This window comes from Vanessa tameamea, chromosome 8 (genome assembly GCF_037043105.1).
Source record: "Vanessa tameamea isolate UH-Manoa-2023 chromosome 8, ilVanTame1 primary haplotype, whole genome shotgun sequence".
Classification (NCBI taxonomy): Eukaryota; Metazoa; Arthropoda; class Insecta; order Lepidoptera; family Nymphalidae; genus Vanessa; species Vanessa tameamea.
In genome coordinates this window covers 1,759,726-1,786,411 of record NC_087316.1, presented here as the reverse complement: position 1 = coordinate 1,786,411, position 26,686 = coordinate 1,759,726, and the positions used below count along the sequence as shown (strand labels likewise).

At 32.0% G+C, this 26,686-nt stretch overlaps 1 protein-coding gene across 4 annotated transcripts in view; it reads left to right on the top strand.

Annotated features, from left to right (window-relative positions):
* LOC113396260 (protein outspread-like) overlaps positions 1-26,686 on the top strand; it is a 237,829-nt gene that overhangs the window by 10,575 nt on the left and 200,568 nt on the right. The window contains exon 1 of one of the 4 annotated variants that reach the window (XM_064215475.1): positions 18,346-18,349. The exons of the other annotated variants lie outside the window; for them this stretch is intronic. The gene's annotated coding sequence lies outside the window, so the exon portion shown is untranslated. Of the gene's footprint in view, positions 1-18,345; positions 18,350-26,686 lie in introns of those variants that run through there. 4 annotated transcript variants of the gene reach the window in all.

The following is a 26,686-nucleotide window of genomic DNA, read 5'->3' as shown; positions in this document are numbered from 1 at the left end:
GTACCCGAGCTAGACTCTAGAATGAGCCTGAGGCTGCTAGAAGACGTAATCTCGGGTTTCGAATTGATGGACGGTCAGCCCACCCCGTGATAGACATTGAAGGTATGCTATCGGGAAATTGTAATTCTATGATTATAAAGTTGTTTTGTAAAAATAGCTAGCATTAGTTTTATCCATAAATAATTATGGGATATGATACTGCAATCCCGAGAGTTTTCTTCTAGAATAAATGTTTAAATTATACATTACATAAGGATACGTATTGCATTTGTTTATGTACATATATTGACAATTTCAAAATTAATTTCTTTTTGGCCAGCAGAGCCAGTAGTCGATTTCTTCGCTTGATTATTTGTGTGTGTCTATCTTCTTTTGTTCATTAGGTACATTGTATTATACGCCGATATGGTAATAAGTTTAACAAGAAAAAAAGCACAGATATTTCATTTAAAATTTAACGAAAGGTAGTCCTTGACCAAGACTAAACGTAATTATCATTATACTAAGTGATCCAAGCACATGTGCTTATAATGAAAGATGTTGCTTCTGTATGTTAGTATATATTAGAAAGATATAACCGTACTTAAGGCGATGTTAAAAATATCTTTATTAGTCGTAAAGAAATTGATTCCCTTTCGAAGAAATTGCATTTTAATTATTATTAATGTTTATAACTGAATAGCACTACTAAATACTATTAGTAATCTTCACAACAGAACGACCAGCACAGTCGGAAAATTTTACAAAATGTTTTTAGGTTTCATAAACATGTTATAGACCTGGATAAGATTGAGAAAAGTCTTTAGTATAGGGTATAAATCATTCATTGCTTTCTTATTTTTCAGAATCAATTGCACGCTTATTTTAGTAATTATAAATTATATTTATAATATAATAATAGGCACGGCGTGTCTTCAAGGAATTATCATCATTTATCATATCAAATTTCCGCGTAAATTGCGTTAACTTTTGATAAAAACAATCAATAACTCTCGAATTGGCTTAAGATATAAAAACGGCTTGTAACGTACTTGTGTTAAAGGACAAAATTATCACAAATAATTTGTAAGAAACATTTGACGATCTAGTGAGGGTCTCGGGAAGCCACTGGATGCGAGTAGCGCAACCAGCTTTTGTTGAGATCTTTTGGGGATGCCTTTGTTCAGCCTTGGACATCTTTCGGGTGAAACCATGATGATTGTGTGTAAGAAATATGACATAGCCATTCATGAGGAAATGTCATACTCTAATTGTTAAGTTTGTTTTTTTTTTTTAGTTCGGTTCTGATGCATTTGTAAATAAATTATAAATGTTTACATCATGAACTGAACGTTGCCTGCATGTAACCAGCGATATAACTTCCATTAGTAAATAAGAAACTATTTACAGTATCAACTCGGAGATAAATGAGTCCATTTTGAGTAGTCAACATAATGTGACTAAGCTTTTACTGTTTAGAATATTCAATAAGATAATAACTACCTACGATTAAATTTGCATGCTCGCAATCTTTTGAGGTTAAATTATAAATACAAGCAAGTATATATAAAAATATATTTTACGATCAATGTTTTATGAATTAAGATAAATAATTTGATTTTAAAATAATTTAAGTTTGTGTTCAATTCCGTTGTTTTACTGGGACATTGTGATTTTTGAATAAATTTTTTGGATGGACATGTTCCGAGTGTTATATTTAATGTATTATTATAGAATGTCGTTTCTACTGACATGCCTACTGATATTCTACTGCTCCTCTGCTATGAAATGCCTTTTAATACTTTTGTTGCACCGTCGAATGCAGGAAGTGTTTGCATAAAGGGGAAGTGTTCTGCATTATCCATTCATTTTATTACCAAAGCACGGCTAGCTTTGAGATCTACATTAAACTGGCTCACTTATAAAATACACCCATATAGACTTATGTAGAAAATCTTTGACTCTGTATTTAAATATTTTAAGCAACGAATATACGAGATGGCGCAGTGGTTGAAACGCGTGCATCCAAATTGACGATTGCGAGTTCAACCTCAGGCCACCATTTAATTTGTGTGTAAATTCATCTCGTGATCGGCGATGAAGGCAAACATCATGTGGAAACCTGCATGTGTCTAATTTGAAATAAAATTCTGCCACATCTGTATCTACCAATCCGCACTGGAGGAGCGAGGTGGTATAAACTACACATACCTTCGCCTCAAAAGGGAGAGGAGGTCTAAGTCCAGCTGTGGACCATTTAGTTTGTTACTCTACTTTTTGTACTGTATTGAAATATTTTGAACTATTATTGTGACGAAATCATAATTAGACAAGGAACCGTATTTCGTTGTACATTTGTCGTAATCAAATCATCTCGCTTTATTTGTAATTGCGAAATGCCAGGTTGATTGTTCATCGCAATATCGCGGGAACGCTGCGCGCGATGCGCCTGCACCGGGATCGCATTACGACAGTGTCACCGGCATTGTTTCGTTCCAGGCGAATCTATCAACACGTTCGGTTCATTGTTTCGTATTTGTACTGATGTTTACTAATAATATCTCGTTTACAAAATATCGCATGTCAATAAACAAACGAACTCAAATATCAATTGTTCCAATAAAAGAGGATGAAATTTCTCGTAGACATTTTGTTTTGAGTTGACAAGATAAATATGTAACGAAATATTTTCTAGATCTGACACCTTATTAGTTTCTGTAAAAAGTGATCATGAACTATAATCGATCGTCATATTGGGTATCTGATATGAATAATTACTACTACGCCGCCACTATACGTCTACTTACAAATATATAACGGTCTAAGAACTGAAATTGACGACAAGCACCATTGTAGCTTTAGTGTCATGATTGTCGTCAATACAGTTTTCGATATAATATAACTGATATCAAAGACAGATTGAAAATTATGTATATCGATGTCAAAACCACGCTCGCGTGTCGCACGATTATGAACAATCAAATGTTCTAAGTTTGTACTAATGTAACCTCCCTGGTGGAGCATGCAAAGTATTAGCATACCCGCCGGACGCCTTGCCCACGCGCAAAGCAGCCAATCCATCATAATCGCTGCTGTGTGCGTAAACTGAGCCATTATAGTAACCGCCATCATAAATTTGCAAAGCGCCTTCTTACACACGATTCGAGACCTTGCACCCTTCGATTTTGGACGACTTTGGATTTAAACAAGTTTAAAATCGAACTACGTTCAGGTAAAACTAGAAAGCTAACGCCGATTATGTCAAGAAAGTTTTGAAACGAAAGATACTGATAGAACGAGGATAGGTTAATACAAACATAGGTTTGGTAACTATGAATATAGATAAGCATACCGTGTTGAGCAATCCTAGGTTAATTGATGTTGCTAAATAAGTAAGTAATAATAAAAAGGGGTTGCTTATTAAGGTGCATTGCGTTGGCTCAGGTAGATAAGGAGAATGCAGATTATTTTGTTTTTGAAAGAAATTACACCATGTCATGGAAAATTACCGCAAATAACAAATTACGTTTTTTAATTACTTCTCTGATTAGATATCTAGTGCAAAGCAAACAGAGCTAAAAGATTATAAATAAATTATAATCTATTACGGATATTTAGCGAGATATGCTTAAACATATTTAATGTCTCGGTTGGCGTCATTTTAAAAGTGAGCTCATACGTCCACAACCAAGTGGAAGCTGTTTTCTCATTTAGATTATTGCTGTTCGAGGAATCAGACGGTAAAGAAGATTATCAAATTCGCTCTTAAAATGATTAACATTAAAAGCAGCTTGTGTTGTATATAATAAGCCAAAATTAAAGATAATAAATACTTGACTGTTTCACAAAATTTCCAACCAATACAAATAACCAACAATAATTTTATCAAAGACCACAAAAAACTTAAATGTACTTATCTCAAAATTACAAGCAATGTTATCTAACCCAGTTTGATAGATAAGATTCGATTTATTTCTGTTAATAATAACAGTCTTAAGTTAAAAATAAATGATATAATTCTATACTTGAACTTGCCACCTTAGTTCGTCCTTATTGATAATGTTTTTTGATAAAATATTTCTCACTGTAATGTAAAACAAAAGCTTATAATAAAAAGTACGAGCAATAAATGTCACATCAATTATAAATTATTATAATCTAATTTCAACTCGTTTAATGAACTAGAATACCTTCTGGCTAATTTATCAGTATTGATTGTTTGCTTTGAATCGCGTACGTGCGTCCCTGACGCCCACGTTCAATTTATTGCCATATTAAAAGCCATCTGTGCTAACAAATAACTTGGGCAATGAAGAAATAGACTTTGATACTGGTGTTGAAATCATTAGACGAGTTAATTGACAGGTCAAAAAGAAAACAGTAACAAGGACTTAAATCGCATGACTAGACAATGCGCTTACAAAAATATCGAATGTAAATTAACTAACTAGCTAACAGTGCAGAGCTAACTAAACAAAACAAAAAAGTATATTAAAAATTTTGAATCGTCTGTTACACCTGAATAACCAAACAGATAATGTCCAGTCAAACAAATAATCTCCAGTCAGATATTTTTTACTGTAACGTCACAATAATTTACTAATCCTGATTATATTACTTCAAAAACTAAATTCGTTTTAGGTTGAAATTTATTCTTTACAAAATCTGACAACTTTTAACAGATTAAACCGCTAATGCTTTGAGTCAAAATGATTATTTAGGTATAATGAGTCGAAATAGAAGATTTAATTACTGACTGAGCAAATGACACCATTTACACGACGCGAACAAAAACCTTAAAATCTTAAATACCTTAAGAAGCATATTCTGTAATTAAGCAGTTTGACCGCTACATTTAACTCTTAAAACATTTCTTTAATTCTGAAGTAATTTACTTAACACCTAATTAAATTAAGACTTAGTCCCATTATTTGAAAGTAATTATCATTTTCCTCAAACCCTTTCTTGTATTTAAATTTCACATTTTTTGGAGTAATTTTTTTTGTGTCAAAAACTAATTATAAGAAACTTTTCGTATTTTATTGTGACCACTAAAAATCGATATCACCCGTTCGTTCGAATACTCATTTCGTTTAATGAATTGCTTTTTATTTTTTGTTTCAGGTAAGTTTAATGTTACCAGGCGCTTCGAGTTTGGGTGCTTTAATTGTTCGTAAGTTCATTTAAATAAAAAATGTAAGTGAATCCATGGTGAGTATTATTTGTAATGGTTTTGTTTCATTCAAATAAGTACGGCTTATATTAGTCTTTATCTTTTATAAATATTGAGTATTGATATATTTTTTCTTTTATCATTTCGATAATTTCATACGAGGCACACTTCTAGAAAGTGTCTGCAAATGAGTCATCGATGCATTTTACTTCATAATGACCAATTTGAAAGGCACTTTCGGTGATATGACCATTAAGAACGAAGTTGCTTTTTGTGTCTTGAATGACTTTATCTATCGTTAGAAGACTGCATATCATTATTTTATTAGTATTAGAAAACTTAATGACGCAACTTAATGATTCATAGTATAATACTTTGATATTTCGTTTTGCATCTGGTTATAATATTTTCGTAATAAGATGTTTTTATTTACAATCGTTTCCTTATTATCTGCCAGTAACAATACATTTAATACTTTCGTTCGATTTTATTTATTATTTTTCACTGTGCCGTTACGTACTTATTGTTATATTTAAATTTTATAGAACTTTCTAGCAATTATAGCTCCGTATTGCAATACACTTTAACGACTGTAAACTGTATAATTTGTTATTTCTGAAAATTCTGAACACTCGAATGCTACTTTATTGCTGATTTCTCTTCGCTACCATTAATATTGTTTTAAGAGCTTAATCACAATTCATTGAGTTTTATTATTCATTAAATTTATAGTTAGTATTTTGAAGTAGCTTTTTTATGCGGACGTATTTTTAGAGAATTTAAATCAATATTTAAAAGTGTTAGTAGAGAATATTGAATTTTGGTAAAAAATTAAACGATAATTATTTCAAATGACTTAGAAAATGAGATCGTTTTATAAATAATTCTGATATTAGAATAAATCTAAATCTAATTAGGTACATCGATAATTTTGAATCTAATTAAAATAGTTGATTAGCTGAAAGCGGTCTTCCGTTACACATTACAAAAATAAAAGTTATTTTTTCCGTAATTAGATAGATTATATTAAAAAATCTGTATAATATTCTGGTATTCAGGTAGTCCGGATTATCGCAATAACATCTCGTAAGTATCTAGCATCTATAGCCATATAGGACTGAGGTCCGCGGAAGTAGTGAGTTGAAGTTTTTACCCTCTCAATATGGAGTTCCTGCAACGTTTAATTAATAAAAAATATTATAATAATGTAATATTAAGCGCAAGCATCCGAGATCAAAGTGTTTTACTCCGATGTGACATTGTATGTGCGTGTGCGCAGCGCGTTGACTGTTAATCCTCACGGGGGCGGGCTTTTGTCATATCCGATGAACCTGCAAATAACGGTTTTATAAACGAAACCCAGTTAACTTTATACTGAATTACCGTTAAATTATCTCTATAATAGAGATTGTACTGATATAATGCACCTGAATAGGGACAATTTGGTTGGTATTGCTTATACAGGGTTATAATTCGACGTATTCCCGTTAGGAGGTAATAGGGGTGACTATTTGCAATAATATTAACCCCCATATGCATTGTGCAAAAGTGAACCAATTTTGAGTTATCGCGTTTTTTAGATTTTTTCAAAATAAGTCGAAAATGCAACTTAAAAAATTTATTAAAAAATAAGTATCAATTAAAATCTATTTTTTTCTTCTGATTTATAAAAACGATTAAACACTGGATATTTTTCAATATTTTTTTTATTTTTTTCCCTCAAATATGCCTGAAAAACAAAAAAAAAATCATTATGAAACTTGTTCTGCAGATTATTTTAAAAACATAATCGTTTACTTAGCTTTCCGAAAATGTATAAAAACGAGGAATTTCTTTCAAAGCAACCGAAATAAAATGATCAGAAAGGACGCTGGTGGAAATTCGTATTCGAACATGACCCAATTCGTACTAAAGGTCGCTCTTTAAAATTCCCACAAAATTGATTTAAAATAATAACCAATGTAAACAAACTTACTTACAAATTTAAAATAAAATTTAGATTTAGGGGGTTAAAATTATCGCAAATAGTCACCCCTATCACCTCCTAACGGGAATACGTCGAATTACCAATAACCCTGTATATCGTAATATGATATCATCTAACAGCATCACGCTTAGCATATCGTGATTTTTTCTTACCGAATCGAATTCACTTGATCAATTAAATGGCGTACCTAAATTGAATTGTGTAAATCATTACGCATTCAGTATTGTGTGAACTTGGGGCCCGATCGTTATCGCTTTTAAAACGTAAACCGCTAATCGCCGTTTCGTGGTCGCTAAAAATTAAAAGATGTCATGTTTTCAAACGTTACTGCTCATTTACGACTTTGTTGATTATGTACAATGCAATAAAAACATTGAGCTATATTATTCCTAATAAAGTGTGTGTATTGTAGTTGAAACCAATTTATGTCATGTCTCGAAAAGTACCCAAAACCCCAGTTCCGGCGCTTCAACTCTTCTCGGTCGTGTTATACTTGCCGTCCCATCGGATTATGAGACTGATAGAATAGAGCGCACTTCTGTATGTACCCACACATATGCATTATAATATGTACCGCACACTTGGCTAGTATCTTTTGAGAATAGCCGCGGTGGCCGAAATCGGTCACATCGATAGTAATGATTCATATCGAAACAATAAAATTTTACAATGTATTAAAATACGATATTGTATTTATGCTACTCATACTATATATATTTACCCATAAAACATATTATAGTTGGCATAAAGCGATTAAAATATCCCATCGATCTTAATAAAAGTACAGCCATACTGAGGCCTAAATTATTTCCTCCTTTACAGTAATGGATGACGTTTTTACAACTTTAGCAATCGCGGAAGAGGCGTGTTAACACTTATCACATCCTTTTACAGCTTTAAACGTACCGCACTCCGCAGGCAAAGTTGAAAACTTGTCAATACAATCTGTCAAAATGACATTTAATTTCCCGCCAACGCAATTTCTATGTGGGTTCTTTATAGTCAGCAGTTTACTTTTCGATTTTACTTACTAAGGTTTTTTTTCGAAACATGATTATTTCTGTCTCGAAACTGGATGTTGACGTGTTTAATTTATTGGCTAATATAAACGGTCATTAAATGCTTAGAGTGGGTCAATATGCCATGTTTGGCTGCTTGTGCAGTTGTGTAATGTATAGGCATTAAACAGAAATGGAGATGTTTTTGCAGCATAGTCGTTCCAAAGATAACCATTGATTTTATTAGTAAAATGCCTCACGAAATCGGCCAAATGGGTATTTATTGAAGCATTGACGGAACTTTGCCGAAGCGATTGTCTCGAATATGGTTCATTTCCGTTAGTCAATTGCTTTTAATGATTAGTTGTATTTCTGTCGAAAGCATTGCGATGAAACGTGTAGTCTTAAATTAAGAATATCCTTTATATAACTACAGTTTTATTTTTAATAATATAATTTTATAAAAAAAAAAAATCTGTATAAATCTCACTTGCCATAAATTCTTAGTTTAAAGTGGATCCAGAATTGGTAATCTGTACTTAATATCGTAACATGAGTGAATGTATTTTGTGAAGTCGTATATCTTTCAAACGGGCCTCGGACCCGCCGCGAAACGCCTAAAAAGGCCGACCGGGAAATTACCACATCGTAAATAATTCATACATATTACTCAATCATGTCTGCAACGGTGTACGTTTCAGTGGAAATTATTTTTTTACTTACGTACCGTTTGTGGTCAACGCGTTTTTGTTTCGTTCATTGTTCATACCGTTCCAAATTTCAATCGTACGCGCGGTATAAAGTTTTTGTAACATTGACAGTTGACGACAAACCCTTAAAAATGTTTTAAATTTAAAATATGGTAATATTGTCCATATTACATTATACATTAAGCATAAAATAATAATATCACAAACCGCAAACTAATTAAAAAATTAAAATGAAATATAATGAAGATCATTTTAATAAAAAAATTGACTTTACATGAATTAATTGTTTTATAATATGTCAGTTATAAATTTAATTTAAGGTCATATGGAAAATTGGTTTCCGATTTGGAGTCGTGCCATTTTAACAGTATAAATAATATTTTGTATACGATAAAATCGTTCTCTTCACGTTCTTCCACAGTTTGGAATTCCAATTTTAAAATTTGTAACGGCATCTTACAGCGTCACAGTGACCTAACGAATAAGAGAAGAGCGACCGGTCACGGACTACGGAGTCACAGGTGCGCCAACATTCACTTTCAATGTCGCTACGATATTTTTTGTTGTTTTTTAGTTTTATTTTTTTATTAATCATTTCTATAAAAAATATATTTAGAATAATATTATTTTAAACGTTCGTGTTATATTCAGCAAATGAATAAATTATAATAAAATATACTTATGGAATAAACAGTTTTGTCGTACCAGTTTTTTATTTAAATGTTTCTCTATTTGAATATCATAGAGTTCGTGCAACCAATGAGACGCATTATCAAAATGGCGGTCACGGCCTCGCTTTGATTAACGGACCTAATTGTTTAATTAACAGATGCAGTTTGTTAGGACTTCAGATTTGTGTTTAATAGACATCACTGTTGTATAAAACTAGGACAAGAAAAACGGTAAAGGCTTAACAAAAAACACACATATATACATATATCGATGACCAATCATAGTAAAAACAATATACCTTTTATATTTAAATGTATACTAATAATACATTTTGAAGAACGAATGAAGATGTAAATTCGCGCCATTTTTTTATGATAAATCCAGTCATTTACATTTATTTACAATAAACTATTTTACTTCTTAAGCGCCACAAAATAATAAAAGACCTATTCATAAATATGGAAATTTAAAAACACATATCTATGTATTATTATTTTTTAAACACAACATTTAATTAAGTGTTCGCAACATCACTAAAATAAATTTATTGAATGGAGCTTTGTCATCTAATGTCATGATTATAGTATATACATAAATTTAAAAAAAAAGTATTTGGCTTCAACGTATATTTATAGTTCTTACAAAGACAAACCGAATGGTCTTTAACACGACGGAATTTGTTGAGTAGTTGAGATGTCACCCCTCACCCCCAGCGTGAGACCATCGCCATCCTACTAAATTATTTCGTTGCTAGACTTGCCCACAGTAAACTTAAATAAAAGCTTGTACAAATGTAACATCTTATTGTGCCAATGCTTCAAATCTATTTCAAATAAATATCTTGTTCAATCACTATAAAACTTAAAACATAACCTTATTTCATTCAACATCGGCCATTTATGTTTGTATCCTTGTCAATAAACGGTAGCTCATTTGAAACTATAACAGTTACGTACAAGATCTCGATGGTCGGGGTTGTAAAATTTTATCTCTCGTTTTATGCTCCCAAGTATTTTACATTAGAATTTCTATTAATACAAATGCGTTTGTTGTCGCTTTAAAAAGGCCAGATACTTGGTGTTTTTATATATCTGTCCTAAAAATACCGAATATTAATCTATATATATATAAGAACGGAATACCACTCACTGATTAATCATTAATCACGAAACCTCAGAAACTATAACATCTAAACTTGAAATAGAGTAAATATCCGCTAAGATTTGACGAAACTTCACCCTTAAGGGGGTAAAACGGGAGCTGAAAGTTTGTGTTTTATAAATTTCGCGCGGGTAAAACCGCAGATTCAGCTAGCAGAATATATTACGCTAAGGAAGGTTAGGAATATTAATTGTTCCTAATATCACCAATTCGCCACAAACTTAAAGATTAACATCTTCATTTGGTGGTCCCTTTTTCACTCACTGTTCAAGTAGGAACACAACAATACTGAGTATTATTACTGTCTGGTGACTGAATATATGATGCCCACCCAGACGGACTTGCAGTGGTTATGCCCATCGCAGTAGTTTATTACACTCATTAAGGTTCAAATTATCTTTATGTATTTGTTTGTAAAATTATAGATTTTTGCAAATAAAATTGTCGTTTCCGTTCTAATTCTTCTTTTAAATGTATATGATGGGTAGTTTATCCTTGTAATTGCAAATTGAATTCTTAGCCACATCCTGCCCTATCGAGATATCCAAGATGCAGGCTTGTTAGCCATTACAGGTTAGCTTTAATCTTGGACCACGTTATCTTGCATAATCGATGACGCTTTACAACTTGTTTCTACGTATCTTCCCTCAGACGTGACGTGAAAAACAAGTGATTTTGTATATATTTTACGTCTTCCGCATTTAGAAAGTTGTTTCCGTCCCACTAAATGTTAGCCCATATAGGTTACATCTCTTTAGTCTCGTTAACTGCCTCGCATTGTTTATTCGCATCTGTGTTTCTCACTTATAAATTATGCGTGTCACGTAAAATCGTAAAAGCTAAAAATACTCGCTTCGTATACGCTTATAAACACGGTTCTCGATTCTATATATGATGCTAAGGAAAATTTTACGTTTAAAATTCTTTGTGTACGTTCTAGTTATCTACTCGTTTTAGTGACTTGTGTATTAATGTTTTGCGATTAATTTTACACTGACATTTTGATGTTTGAATTGTTAGTATATAAATCGGCAGCCTCATTAAACTTAAGCTCAGCGAGAGCGTATTGGAGTCATATTTATCATTATTTCGTTTGAGGCTCGAGGCATTGGCTGATGTCTTTATCTATCTCTAAACATGGCAATCACATTCATGCAATACGAGTTCATTTATTTCGACACACATTACGTCCAAGCCGCGTCTATAACCATTGACACGGCTGTATCTTGAACATCTTATCTATTAATGCAATCGATTGTACGTTATTATATAAAGTTTACAAAATATCATCGTAAATATAATGCGTGTGTACATTAAATTGAAACGTTTAACATCTCACTGGTAGTTTTACCGCTTTGAAATATATTCTGCTGTTTATCGTGTATATTTTTTTTAATTCGCTTCTGTTTTGTTTTGTATTTTAAATACAAATATGAAATATTTTAATGTATGTTTTAGTTTATTTATAAACTTTAAAATCGATGTCATTATAGTTTACATGATAATTATATCATCTAGTAATGTTGTCTATGAAGATATTAGTGTGATCAATGTGGAATTTTTCTATTAACAATCGATGTATTTTTCTGATGAAATCAAAAATTATCTTTTATTACTAGACATACTGATAAATTGCTTTTTTTGTATCCCTTAATCATTTTATTTTAAATTTTTTAAGATTTTTTCCTTTCGATCTGGCACTGTTAGACCTGAATCACAATATTTTGCTCACTTTCGATAACATTCTTATTGCCATTCCTCACGATCATTATTTATTCAGTCATTACTTAAAATTTTAACTTGTATATTAAATGTTAGTTACGTCTATACTAAATTTATTTATTCAAAATAATACAAATCGCTAATGTCGCTAAAATCATTGCTGATTCATATAAGAATAAGCGAAAAATATGGTAATTCTAATAATAGAGAAACTAGATTACGCGTCTATTTACGAATTATAAATAAAGTGTTGACTTCGAAAGAATTAATATTATAGCTAGCGATTAAAAAAAGTCGATACTAAGAACATGGATTCATAAAAAACATTTTAACATAGATAATCTATATAAGGCTCTGAATAAGTTTACGCAACAAACTTGCGTATCGACCGCAATAATGTTTGATAATAGAATGCAGAATAACTTTTAGTTCTTGGGTAGAATCGAGAGAATTAATTTTGACCCACGCATTACATACTGGATAATCCTACTAACCAATTGAATTTTATCGCAATCGTAACGTAATTATTGCCCTTGTGAAGTTTTCCTTATATTCTAAGGGTCCCTTATATCCTTATATTCTAAGGGAGCCACCGGCCACAAGCTCTGAAACGCTGGCGGCATATTTTCTGTAGTTTTCATACATTTTATATGGACTCGCCGTAATTTGCGTGCGGCGGCCACCGGCGTCAATCGTGTGAGGCGATCCTAAGGCAACGATCCAGTTGAGGTTCGGTTAAATTCGTATCGGAATATAATCGGAGTCGTGTAACCGATATAAGTTAGTAGAATTGACCAGAGTCAAACGATTGTGTCCCTTACATGCTATGATGAACACGCTAAGGTGAACTAAGGATCTTGAAATATTTATTGAGAAACGTAAGAAGAGTTTAATACCAGTCTACGACTCACAGCTACCTCGGTTTACTAAGTGAACTTTAAACCTCATTTCCCAAAATACAAATTTGGCGCTTTAGCCTTTATTCTTTTTTTAAGCTGACGATGTGATTATTATACATTACTTGTCAGCTGTTAGATACCTATGTCGTTTTCTGTACTACCGATACGGTGTATGCAATCTTTAAGTTAATGGTTATTCCGGTGTACGAGGGCGCACTAAGCACCCTGGGCACCGGGGAGTCCCACATACCCCCCACTTCGAGTAAACGCATAATGCGTTTTTCCAGCGAGAAAAAAAAAGTTAAGACGTGGAAGCATTACAAACAATATTAATTTTAGCTTCGATTAAGTTAAAACAGTCATAATGTTAAAAAACGTTATTTAATAATGTTATTTAAACGATTCAGTTACATAAAAGAAAAACACTTTTGATATTAAAATTCTAGAAGTATGTAAATTTATTGCGTCCCCTTCAGAACATATGCACATTTTATTTTATGCTGAAAGCTAAGTACACTGGTAAACATAAACAGGTATATACCGTTGCTATTTAAGACTATTTGTATGTACCGTACCATTTGCAGTTTAATAGCTGGATTTTAGATATGTTTAATTCCTTAATAGCACGTACGGAGTGTGGTGGTATTATCATATCAGCTCTGGAGATCACTACACCGGTAATTGAAGAACTAATTGTCTTTATTAATGCTGATTATTCCATGTCAGCGTTGGATGTTCTTTATTTAATTTTATATTACGTTTAATCTGTGCGTTTATTTTTAAGATTATAGTTTTAAAAATAGAATTGATGTTTATGAAATAAAAATGTATTTATACACATATGAGGGATTCAAATAACTAGTCTTGACGGTATATTTTACGTATATTTTGGCCAGACACGCAATCAAAAAGCCTAACTATGTCCGGCTTTATCCTGACGCCTGGTAACCCTAAATAGATGTATGTATTACGGTATAAAAATTTTATGTAGACTCTTAGTCTACTCGTGCGAAGCTAGAGCGGGTAGTTAAGTACGGATTAAAATTAAAATTAGCTACTATACAAATCCTGACCGCGTGGAATGGTAGCGGCAATTTATTAATAAAGCACATTAAAAAAAGATTTATTTATTAATAATATATATTATTTTACAAGACTACATATGTAGTGATGATAGGTTGAAGTTTGAATTTATTCATTTTCACGCAGGATGTCTTTTTTAAAGTAATGAGTATAGAATTTATTGCAGGTTAATCAGTGAGGAAAATCAGCTTAACATTTAATATATCTTGTTAAATATAAATTCAAACGTACTTCTAAGATTAAAAGACACAGTCACATTTTGATGCAACGTTTCATATGTAATGTTTGCGTGAAATATAAGGTCGAGGCGCTGGGATTAAATAAGGTGATTTATGGAGAGTATGCTCAGATGTGGGGCGATTGACCTTAACTTTTAAGTTAATTTCATGTTTGCGTTTAAAATGAACACCGTTTACTTAAGCCCCTGCCGAGTGTTTATGATAAAGTTTATTATTCCTCATATAAATAATGCCTTTAAGTTAAATTCAAAATTATAATTTATACATCAGTTAGAAATAAAAATAACTAAATGTCCTTAGAGAAAGGGTATGATATATTTTTTTGAATTTATTATAAGCTTTTGGCCAGGTAAAAAATATACTAGCTCCTAGCAAGCATACAATTTAATTTAAAAAGTATTTATAGTATGTAAGCATATTGTGCCCGGCAAGCGCAGACTCACGTTCCTCATGAAGATTTTACGGACATTAAGAAGAAAATAAAGAGTTACCCTATAAAAGTAACCGATACAATTTTAAATATTACTTATAATAAAATAAATTTGACGTCTAAATTAGACGTATTTTAAATTAACGACTTTGACTTAAAACAACGTCAGTTTGAATTAACAATATTTACTAATATCAAAGGTCCGGTATAATTCAGTGTTCCACAAATTCTATTTCCAAATAGCCATCAATCTGCGCGCCCTCGCTGCACCTGCGCACGCGCATCGTTATTATTAGGCGTCGCGACGGCCGATGAACCCGCCGACCCGCTTACCGAAATAAATGCACGCATGCCCAGACGCTGCGTTTTGTCAAATCGATCAGAATAGCAAAGCGCTGGCCGAAATGCCAAAGGCCATAGGTTGACTCATCGATTAATGTCGTGGATAATTTGTGGAATTCGCGCCGATCGATTTTGGAATCGATGCTCTCGTAATCGAGAGATTTCATTGAAAGTAATTTATAATTATTAAATTCTAATACATTATGCACAAATTTATCAATTCCATTTTTGAAAAATTGAAAATATATTTAAAATTCGTAGTTCGAATTTCGAATTTTGTGTTGATTGTGAGAACGTCGATGTTTTGATTCCACAATGAAATTTTCTTTTCATTATATCGTTTCAATTTATATAATTCACATGACATTTTATGTACATCGGTTGCGTACAGTTTTAAGGCAACAGAGAAGAACGCTTTTTCGTAAAAAGTCCTTTAGTTTTAAGTAACTCTAAATATATTTATCGTTTTCGAAAAATAATTTACGTTCCTCAATCTAAAATAAAATTTAGTTATACATACAACGACGGCAAAATGTTACGATATTTACATTTGTTATTGCGAAATTGTTTTATGTTCAACAAACTTGATAGAAGAATATTTAAAAAAAATATTTCGGCTTCAATAACATTACAATTGGTGAAAAAAAAATAATCTTATGATTGATTTTGATAAAAATATTTAAATTAATAAAATGTTATTTTTCTTTTATTCACTTATTAAATATGAAGTAGTTCGTTTAGATTATGATTTAGTAATCTTGCGTCGCATCAAATTTTATCGTATGATATTCGTTTAATTTACATTATTGTGCTATTTCACCATGAAATCTATAATAATTAATTTAAAAAAATATAATATGATTATATATTAGATTTTGGTACCCATTTATGTAACAAAAAAAATACAAATTATAACAAAACTTGGTACACTACATATTATATACCGGCTATAGTATTAAAAGCATAATATTAATAGCTTAAAGTAAGTACATCCAGCTGCATATAATTGTATTCTTTGTTGTTATCGATATAAGTATCAAAATACAATGAACATCCGTCCAGACGGCATAAAGCACACAGGACATTTTATTACAAATTGTACGTATTGGAGTTCCAGACGATTAAACGAGATTTATTCAGACTAGACAGTGAAATCAGACGGATTCTCTTAACGCTTTATTACTGTTCTAGGTACTGCTGATAAAAAATGTTATTGCATCTAAGACCTTATTTCTATATGTTTAAGGTGCAAAAGGGTGTTGGCTGTCTACGTCTGAACGTACATTACAAGTAGTAGTACTCTAGTCGCGATCGATACTGAAACTTGGCAGACTGTAACAGTTTATCGGTGTGCAAATTAAATTGTGTCTGTGTGGGTAGTTTTAATCTTGTTAATGCAGCGACGGTTCGAGGGTTAAATACCTACAATGTAATGAAAACGTACATGTAATATGACATATCGTAATGAATATTTATATAGAAAAAGCAAATATTAGACAGTGTTTTAAATAGACTCCATTACTTCTACGTGAATATCAATAGTTAATTTAATTTGCATAGCTTAACTGTTATTAGATTTATTTAAAATATTGTAAAACTATGTAGATTTCTGATTTGATTAATTAAAAATAATTGTCAAAAAAATATAATTGGATATTGATTTTTAATTTCTGGTGTACAATCATGTTTTTTTTGCAATCCGTACTAATATCATAAACAGTGTTTTTTTGTATCCGGATCTAATGATCCGATTTCGAAAATATTTTTGCTAGTAGTAAGTTACATTATTCGAGTACTATATTATATAAATTATATATATATATATATATGTTATTTTCTTTATGAACAATTTGCATTCAAGGGTAAGTCGTTAGTAAATTTTAGAGATGCATGCATAGATGCATAGATATGTTACAAAAAAAAAATGCATTGGATTATGACCTTTTTTCAATTTCATTTAGGGTGCATTTTATTTTAAACATTAATTTCAAACTTATTGTTTATATAGCATTTATAGACCGTTAATATGAATAAAATTTAACGTATCCAAACGAAATCACAAAACATATTTCACAAGCATCTTGTCTATCCATGTATCTTTAAATTCAAATGGTTTACGGTACGTTCTACGGTCATTCTCGGTACAAGCGAGTCTAGTCGTTTCGCAGAACCGCATCAAGTTCGCCATACCATATGGTACTATTAAGTACGCGATGTTTCATAATTTTTCCGTAACCACATTTCCAGTGATCTCAACTTATGTGACGTGTTCAAAGATAGCTTGTTTCCATTGCCCCAACTATGATAATTGTCACGGACCTTTTAAGACTATTTTTTTTACCACGATACACGTAAAATAATTGTTTTGCATCAGAAACTTGTCACTTAATTAAACTTAAACGAATTTAACCAAAAACATTACTTATACAAAATAAAAATTTGCGAATATTACAATAGTGAGGAACTACTTCAAGTTGCATAAATATAAACTGCAATCAACATAAATCAGACTTGCCTAACTGAAAAGTGATAAATTACAAAATTAAAGTTTCAGTACTGAAATTATAATAAGTATATGCAAATGTCTTAATCCTTCTTTTCAAACCAGTTCGGTTGTTACTAAATATGAAATTAATTATTTTCCGTTGCATGAATGCATATAATGAACAATTATTTACAAATAATCGACCGCGGCATCGTTTGAAATTAATTTCATAAACGGATTACGAAATTGTCTATTCCAACGACTTTTATTAAAAAAAAAAAAGTCATAATTATGTTAGTTATAATTAATAACACTTTTCTTTTTCATATCGGATGCGTTGCGGATTGTCATAATGGACATATCACATTCTTGATTTTTTAGTACCAGACGCTGTCTGTGCTTGCGGTCTAGACCAGACTTTGAGTAATATCTGTGATACGTCAGTCTATACAAGTCTGTATCTAATCGGTATTTTGTACTTGACATTTTATTTAGTAGGTAATATACCGCAAGAAAGTAATGAACCGATACCGATGGAATAAGTATTGTCATTTCTTTGATTCATTTATAGTTACTGCAGCGTAACGTTATCTTGACCAAGAGAATAGCCGTTATGAGATGGAGGGGGCTAGATTCTGAAAGCAGAACTTCTAAATGTACGTGGTCGTCGTGACAAATGATCATAACTTATATTAAAAATGCAAAAGTGAGTTTGTTTATTTGTTACGCTTTCACTTCTTAACTACTCATCCGATCATTATGAAATTTTGCATGCACGTTAACACCTGACCCCCACCGCTCAAATACGAACGAAACCGTGGCTGAATGCTAGTTTATAATATACTCCTACAATATCATTATTTAAACTGCTACTAAAATAAAGCCTACGGTATTTTGTTAAGTTACAACAGTTAAATTTTGTCAATAAAACTATTAACAAAATACAGGTTACTAGTAGGTTTATACATAAATATTAAACAAATAAAATAATATATATATACTTTTTAAGAGGATTGGAAATAGGTTGTGAAAATTTTATAAATGCTAAACTGTATTCGTATTGTCGTTGGATATTGTAAAGTTATAACGAATATTTTTTATACGAATACAATTATCGAAAGGAAACGATGACCTTGTAATTTTTTCACCATTTTTATTCCAACAAATTCTACATATACATTACGTGTTCAATATTGTATTATTTACTTCATAGATGTACGTAAATAAAAGTTAAAAATATTTCTTTAAAATTACCAATTGTAATGAACTTAAATGTAATAAACATTTCTTTTAAATAAAATAAAATATCTCCATCAATTATTTGAACTATGTTTATTTAACGATCAATTATTCTCATTTAAAGAGCCGTATTGAAAGCTGCATCACACAAAAACTGCGCCAAAGCTGGTTTTTAAAAATAATATTTTAAAACATCTGATGTACGCGTGCCAATAAGGTTTCCTAATGAGTAGGCAAATTAACGGTACTAATGTAGAGGCGAGGGGGGTTGTTCGCGATGCCCCACTTGTTTTGCAACGTGTGATTTATTACGCAACGGCTGAGTTGCGCTTGCGCATCACGGATCCTTTCGCGGTCAAGTGCGTCGAAACGGGAATGTGGAGGTTTTTTTATTTATAACGTATTCCTTGTTTATTGATTGGAATAATGTGTAAATTGTAATGTTTAGTGATGAATTTAAAGCTGGATACCGCTTATAGATTGTATTAGATGAAACTTAAAGAAATATTAAGTGCTCGGAAATTCACCCTTGTGTTTTGATTTCCTCAAAGATAACGTATCTTAGTGAAAGCGATGTTATTTTGATTCGAAGGAAATTCTACTAATTTTTTTAAATTTAATTCGATTGAGTTGAATGATATACAATACAATTTTTTTTTTTTTTTAAATTAATAATTAGGATATGTATTACTCATTAAAAGATAAACATCAAAACTATGTAATTGTTTATGGAAGGGAAGAGTGAAACCAGTCAAGCAAAGGAAGAAATTCCATGGGCTGGGTACAGGAGCAAACGGTAATTAATAGAAGGTCACGCAACGCCGTTAGATGCGCCTGCGCATCTCGACTTATATAGGCGGTGGCGTCCGGCTCCGCTTTATATAGCGAAATAACTTTTTACATCCTACCAAGACTTGTTGATAGGTTTAAGAACAGTCAATTACTAACGATTGTAGTACATTGATGATGACGGGTGATTTTCTAAAACAGTCAGTCGTTATAAACGTTCAATGGACTAAAACGCATTTGTATGATACCTACATGTTCGAATGTATCGAATAACAATCAATGGTATTTATCTATTTCCTTATTTGAAAAACAATTAAATGAAAATGTGAGAATGTCTATCGTCCATTTCTAGAAATTTCTTCATTTGTAGTTTCACCTTTTTACGAGGTATTTGCTCTTTGCTTAAAGCCACATGTGAACGATAGATGTAACCGTCTTAATAAATTATTTATTTACGTTTATGTAAGGCCGAGTGTATTATATAAACCGAAGTCGTTAGTCTGAACTATTAGATCGATTTTGATAGTGATTTATTTTTTTGTGCACAATGTTATGCTTACTGGAAGCAGTTGTAGCATCAGACCGTTACCGTTCCACATTACACTGCTAGCAAGAAAACAGACGAGCAAATAAAACATATGATGGTCAGTGATCGGTTAAGACACTGGCATTGCAAGAAACAGCCTTATCTCATGTTTGTAAATATTTGTATATCTTTACATAGTGTCTGTACGCTTAGATCTTTTAAACTACGCAACGGATTTCTATGCGGTTTTCATCAATAAACAGAATGATTAAAGATGAAAGTTTATATGTACAATACGTGCATATTTTAGTTGAGAAAGGTCGAGAATATCAATTTTCCTAGCCGGATAAAAAAGAACCAAGAATTTTTCTTTTTACATTTGTTCCTCGGTCTAAAAGCTTTATACAGATCCTTAATATAACCCTTGAAGCCAGGACGGGTAGCTGGTTATGTATATAGTATAACAGGTTAACGAAGCACCACTTTATAAAGGTTGAATACATTTTTATAACATCACGTATATTGGAGTACAGGTGTACTAAAAAAAAAACGTTTTTGTCAATGGAAAATACTTTTGCGCGTATCCTCATTGTAATACGTCATAGGTTTGTCTCCGTAACTTCCCCGTTATACCGATGGCTGGCTGTGATATAACATTTTCGCGTTCAACATCGGGTTGTTAATAACTGTGGCACTTTATTTTTTTTTTTTTAAAGAATGGTGGACATTCTTCATTTTAAGGCATTAAAATATTCCTATCAATCTCTCCAATTAAGCTTTAATCTTGTACTAGAACTAGAACTAAAGCCCAAAGGGCTAATAATCAGAAAAATTAAATTAAGAAAACAACGAATTACCAAAGCTTTTTCAATAAGCTCAATTTAAACATCAACTCGCACATACGATAAATCTTTGTTTGTAAGCATTAAGATTGTCCCAACGCATTAGATACGTTATCTAACCGAGTAGGTGTAGATACAACCGTTATGCGGATAATTAGTGATGTTCCGTTTATCGATTAGTGTATTCGATGTTTCGAATGCGATGATTTCATGCGATAAAATATTTATACGATACAACCTTCTAGAAATGTGGATTTAATATCTTTCTATCGCTTAAGATTTTAATTACAGATTGCTTAACAAAAAAAACACTTGATTTTCATTAAAAAAACGGACGCACTATCGAAGCGTTAAAGGAATATCCTTTAACTCAGCTAAATAGTTTCCGTTTCCTTTCCGTTAGTTTTAGTTTTTCCGTGAGGTTTGGCATGACTGACAAAACATGGCGTCTAACAATCTCAAATTATCATCGAACAAGTCTTCAAATATTTTTCCATTAACTTATTTCATCCCGATGTTTGATTTCATACTGAAAACTTTGTAATAATTTTCATATATTATTCAGACACCAAGGACTGTCGTCTCTTTCACGTCACTGCATCTTAATAAAGGACCCCCCCCCTTAAATGCGTAATTCTTTCGTAGCTGTAAAGCAAAGCCGATCACTTGTCATTTGCATAATCGCCAATTTTCTTAGACCGTATCGGTGTAAGACATGCCTGTAATTTACTTCGCTTCATTTCTAACCATCAAGATAGTGCGTATCTATACCGGTATCAGTGTCCCTCGTACACATACCGGTATTCGTAAACACGCGATACTTGACATTGTTTGATAGTTTATTATGAACTTGTTGTCCGTCCCGACTTCGAACCTGTAACATTCGTACTCCTCTCAATTGAAGTTGAAATTTCCAAAAAACGATTCATAGTGAGTAAAAGGAGTAACCGTTCTAAAATTCAAGTGAATCGGACTCAGTTTCGAAGATCATTAACAAGCAGGGGTACTTCGCTTATATTTATAATATATTAGCTAAATCCGCGGGTTTACTCGCGCGAAATTTTTAAAACGCTAACGTCCAAGTGAACTTACCTGCTCAATTTCAAGTTTGTTGCTGTTATAGTTTCTGAGATTTCGTGATTAAACAGTGAGTGGTATTTCGTCGGCTGTTACGGTCTAACTGAAAAAAATTACTAAGCCAATATACATAAAACTTATAACAGAAAATGCATCGCATTGCAAATCGCATGCATGCAAAAATTATTATATAAGTAACTGACCTTCACAATTTTATCCGCTTTAAATTAAGACTGTTGGCGGCATAAGCCTGAATTTAACGTTCTTGATATAAAACGCATACAATTTTTATTTAAGTGTTCACATTTCCTAGTCGAGAATGTTTACAGAACCATGCGTTTAAAAGTACGGTTCGAACGCTAATAAGACGTTTAAGTCAATTTTATTGAATTTTCATTTAAAATAACTATGTTAACTATTTAATTAACTGTTTCATAAAAAGTAGGAATACCATAGTTATTTATAGCATTGATCGTCACCTGCGCAATAGCAATCTGCAGGTGTGACAGGAGAGCACAATACTGCGCCCGTGTACATTACATTACCTTGACAGATGTATGGGGTCACAATTTTGAATAAAATGTGCCTATTTATTCAATAAGGCACTACGGGAACCCTCATTGCGACTTTCACCTATTACTATATCGCAGTAATACCTTAATAATAAATAATATAAATATTGGACAACATCACATACATTACTCTGATCCCAGTGTAAGTAGCTAAAGCACTTGTGTATTGTAAATCAGAAGTAACGACGGTACCACTATACAATAAGCTAGTATGATGAATGCAATTGCGCGTGCGCAGGTGTAAGAGAAAAGCACATTTGACTCCGCCCGCGCGCTTGACCGAAAGACGTGTTAGATCAGTGAGAAGTGAATTTAGCAATAATAATGTTGTTCTAAACAAGTGCTTACTTTCTCCTTCTGATATGCTCGATACGATATATATATCTTCCTTGGAAAGGAAGAAAAGCCGAAGCGCCAAAATTGTACTTTTAGGAAATGAGATTTAAGTTAAGTTACTAAACCTCATTTCTCAAAGGTACCATTTCTATTACGTTAGAAACGCTCCTCGTGTATTTTCTTCCCTAAATACATTTGTTTCAGCATCGAAGGCAGATGTTGTTTGTACATCTTATTATACCAACCTGTCCACTCTCCTGCGCCATTAAAGGGACAGATTTTGTGTGAGGGAGTGGCCTGACTGTGAACCTGACTCTTATAATAGTAAAACGTATTTCTTTAAATTGAATTTGAATTAATTTCCTCAATGATGTAATAAACGTATTATTCAAAACTTCCCCGACAATATTGCGTAATGTTCATAAATTAAAAAGATATATCGTTATATAATAAACGTTGCATAATTAGTGAATACTGTTATTAAAATTTGTTATTAATATTAAAGAACAGGGTACATCAACATATCTCCATCTATAGGGCAACTCTACGGCAAACCATTGAATATTGATTGTATACATCAGTACTACTAATTACAAATTAAATGAGAGCCTTAATCAAGAGAAACTTGATGAATCTAATTAATGTCTTCAATTTTTGAGATTTGAAGACTGTCTCTGCTTTTAATAATTTTATTGGAAGTTTTCAGTATGATGTTACGAGGACGCCTCATTGATGACGTGACGCCTCTTGATTTCGTTGAAAGGTTCGCGTACTGATAAAACTCAAACGCATCTATACGTTGTTTTATTTACTTTTTAAGCATTGTAACGTAATTGTATTTACTCAAAACGTATAGTTTGCGGATACTGTTGAATTTAATATATGCGTTCGGTGAGCGCTACGCGTTAACTAAAATTGTAAACCATTATAAGTGTTGAGGTTGTTATTACAAGCTATTATGTAAACTTCAACTTTTAGTAATACATATTAATTTTAAACCTCTTCCATCCAACCGGTTAATCGGCTATACATACTCTTTTGTGCGTATAACACGTGTCCCTGAGTAGATATTCAATTTAAGTTTCAAAAAAGATTTTAATATATAATTTGCGTTGACTCCATGAGCAAAACGGCCGTGAATTTACGTCATGATTCATAAAAGAGTCTGGACCTATGAGTCTTAACAATTGATGTATTGTAGCAATCTCTTATTACAATAGAGTATCAAGTAACAAACTAAATAGATTACCACATATTAAGCTATAAATGTTAAAATAGAGTCCTTCTGGAATTGTATGCAAGTTATTTATTTCCGCTCATAATAAATAAACATAACTCGCAAAGCATTATAGAGCAGGTTTATTTGAATAATAAACACGTGTTTATGTTGCACATTTCACCGGCATCATAACACGGAGGGTGCGCATGCGATGGAAATAGAGAACGTACGCAACAAGCGCGTACTCGTCTCTGTGGTGATGTAGAGCAATGAAGACGTGTTTTTGTGTTCTGTGTCTTCGGTGAGAATTGGCAGTGTCTATGAAGAAAAAAGAAGTTGCCAAATATTCTCTTAAATTATACTGTTTATTTATTCGTTACATTTAAGGATTGATTGATCTGATTTACTTCAATGTGTTATTTTTACTCTAGTATACATATGTATAATCATCTCTCTACTTCTAATTTGAACGACGAGTACAATACAGAAACAGTAAATATAAATATTAATATATAGAAGGAATAATACATAGAACATAATTTGCTTTGCGTAATGGCCGACGCGTAAAACTTACAAGCATCGCGCCACCTTTGTAAAATTTATATTCTGTACAAACTGTCTGAACAAACAATATTTCTGTTAACATCTTACAATATACAAAATACTACACTCGACAAACCAATCTCTGTCCACAGTATCTGAATACAGAAGATATGACTTTGGTGCAAGTTGAATCGCAGGCTTTAAAAGTGAATACATTGGCCACTAGAAATGGATGAAAAAAAAAACATCGATCTTATAATATATAAATGGATATGGTATATGTGGGAATGATGACATTTACGCCGTAATACCGTCTTCTTTATTATATCAATTTGTAGTAACAAATAGTACCTGTATTATGCCATGTCAATGTATATTTTTTTGTCTTTGCATCGAATACCAATTTTACTTAACCAAATTGATTTTGTTCGATCGTTTTTATTTTTAAATTTCGAATATCGAGATATCTCGTAATCCCTCAGCTTACTTATCCGGATTTTATTTCTCTCGCAACTTAAACCACAAGCAAACGAACAGAGAGACAAATAGACAGGTAATCACGTAAACAAACAGTCGAGCGCTAAAACAAATTGAGCAAAACTTTTGCATGTGTTGTTTACCACTTTGCGGGGAAATGGGCGCTTTGTATAAAACTAAATAGAAATTAAAATGACTGCCTTTTCCTTATGGTTTTCTAGCAATGATTTATTTGTTTTAGTCAATTACGACTGTTTGAGTTATAAAATGTTTTGGAGTTACGAAAGTAACTATCGGTTTGTATATTACGCTATCACCGTTAAAGCGATCGGACTGTACTGAATCGATTGTACGAAGCAAGCTTGAACCCCAAGGACGGACATAGGTTACTTTTTAACCCTTTGTTAGGAGTAATTTTGGCAATAAGGGATTATGTACATATGTATATAATTCAAAAACTGATTTCTCACTTTTTTTAACGTTAAATAAAAATTCAATTTTATCTCATAAATACGATAAAAACAAAATACAACTACATTTATGGCAACATTTAAAGTTTTAAGACATAAGTATTACTCGATATCAGAACGCTTCCAAGAATGAAGAAATGACCATATCAGATCTCAGACATTTTGAGGTTTGGCCACAGATACAAAATAGTCTGTCCCCATTAATCGGACATCGTAATTGCCAATGAAAGGCCCATTACAAATGGCCCTGTCAGCTCTGTATGGTGAATAATAAGGACATCGCTGATGTATGGGGTCCCACGTGGCGCGGATATCGTTTTGATGTCAGACATATGGTCATTTTAGACTTATGCTGACAGATTTTCTCGAAGTGACCAATCACGAGGAAATATCTTCATCAGTCAAAGATAGTAATTTACTGTATGCAATACATACTATTGGTGTTTTTTCTTAATATATAGGCTTTCTATTTTGGAAAATAAAATAGCTAAATATAACGTATTATGTTATTTAATTGATAGAAATGATTAATACTCTTCTTCGTGGTGGAATCCTGTTCGTAACGATACAAATGTTCTCATAAGGGTTAGTTTATAATGCCTATCGTTAAATTAATTATTTAAAAACAATATACAAACATATAAAATTTAAAGTTTAATTAAATTTTATGTTTTTTTTTTTCATATAAAAATAATTAAAAATTTACATATTTATAC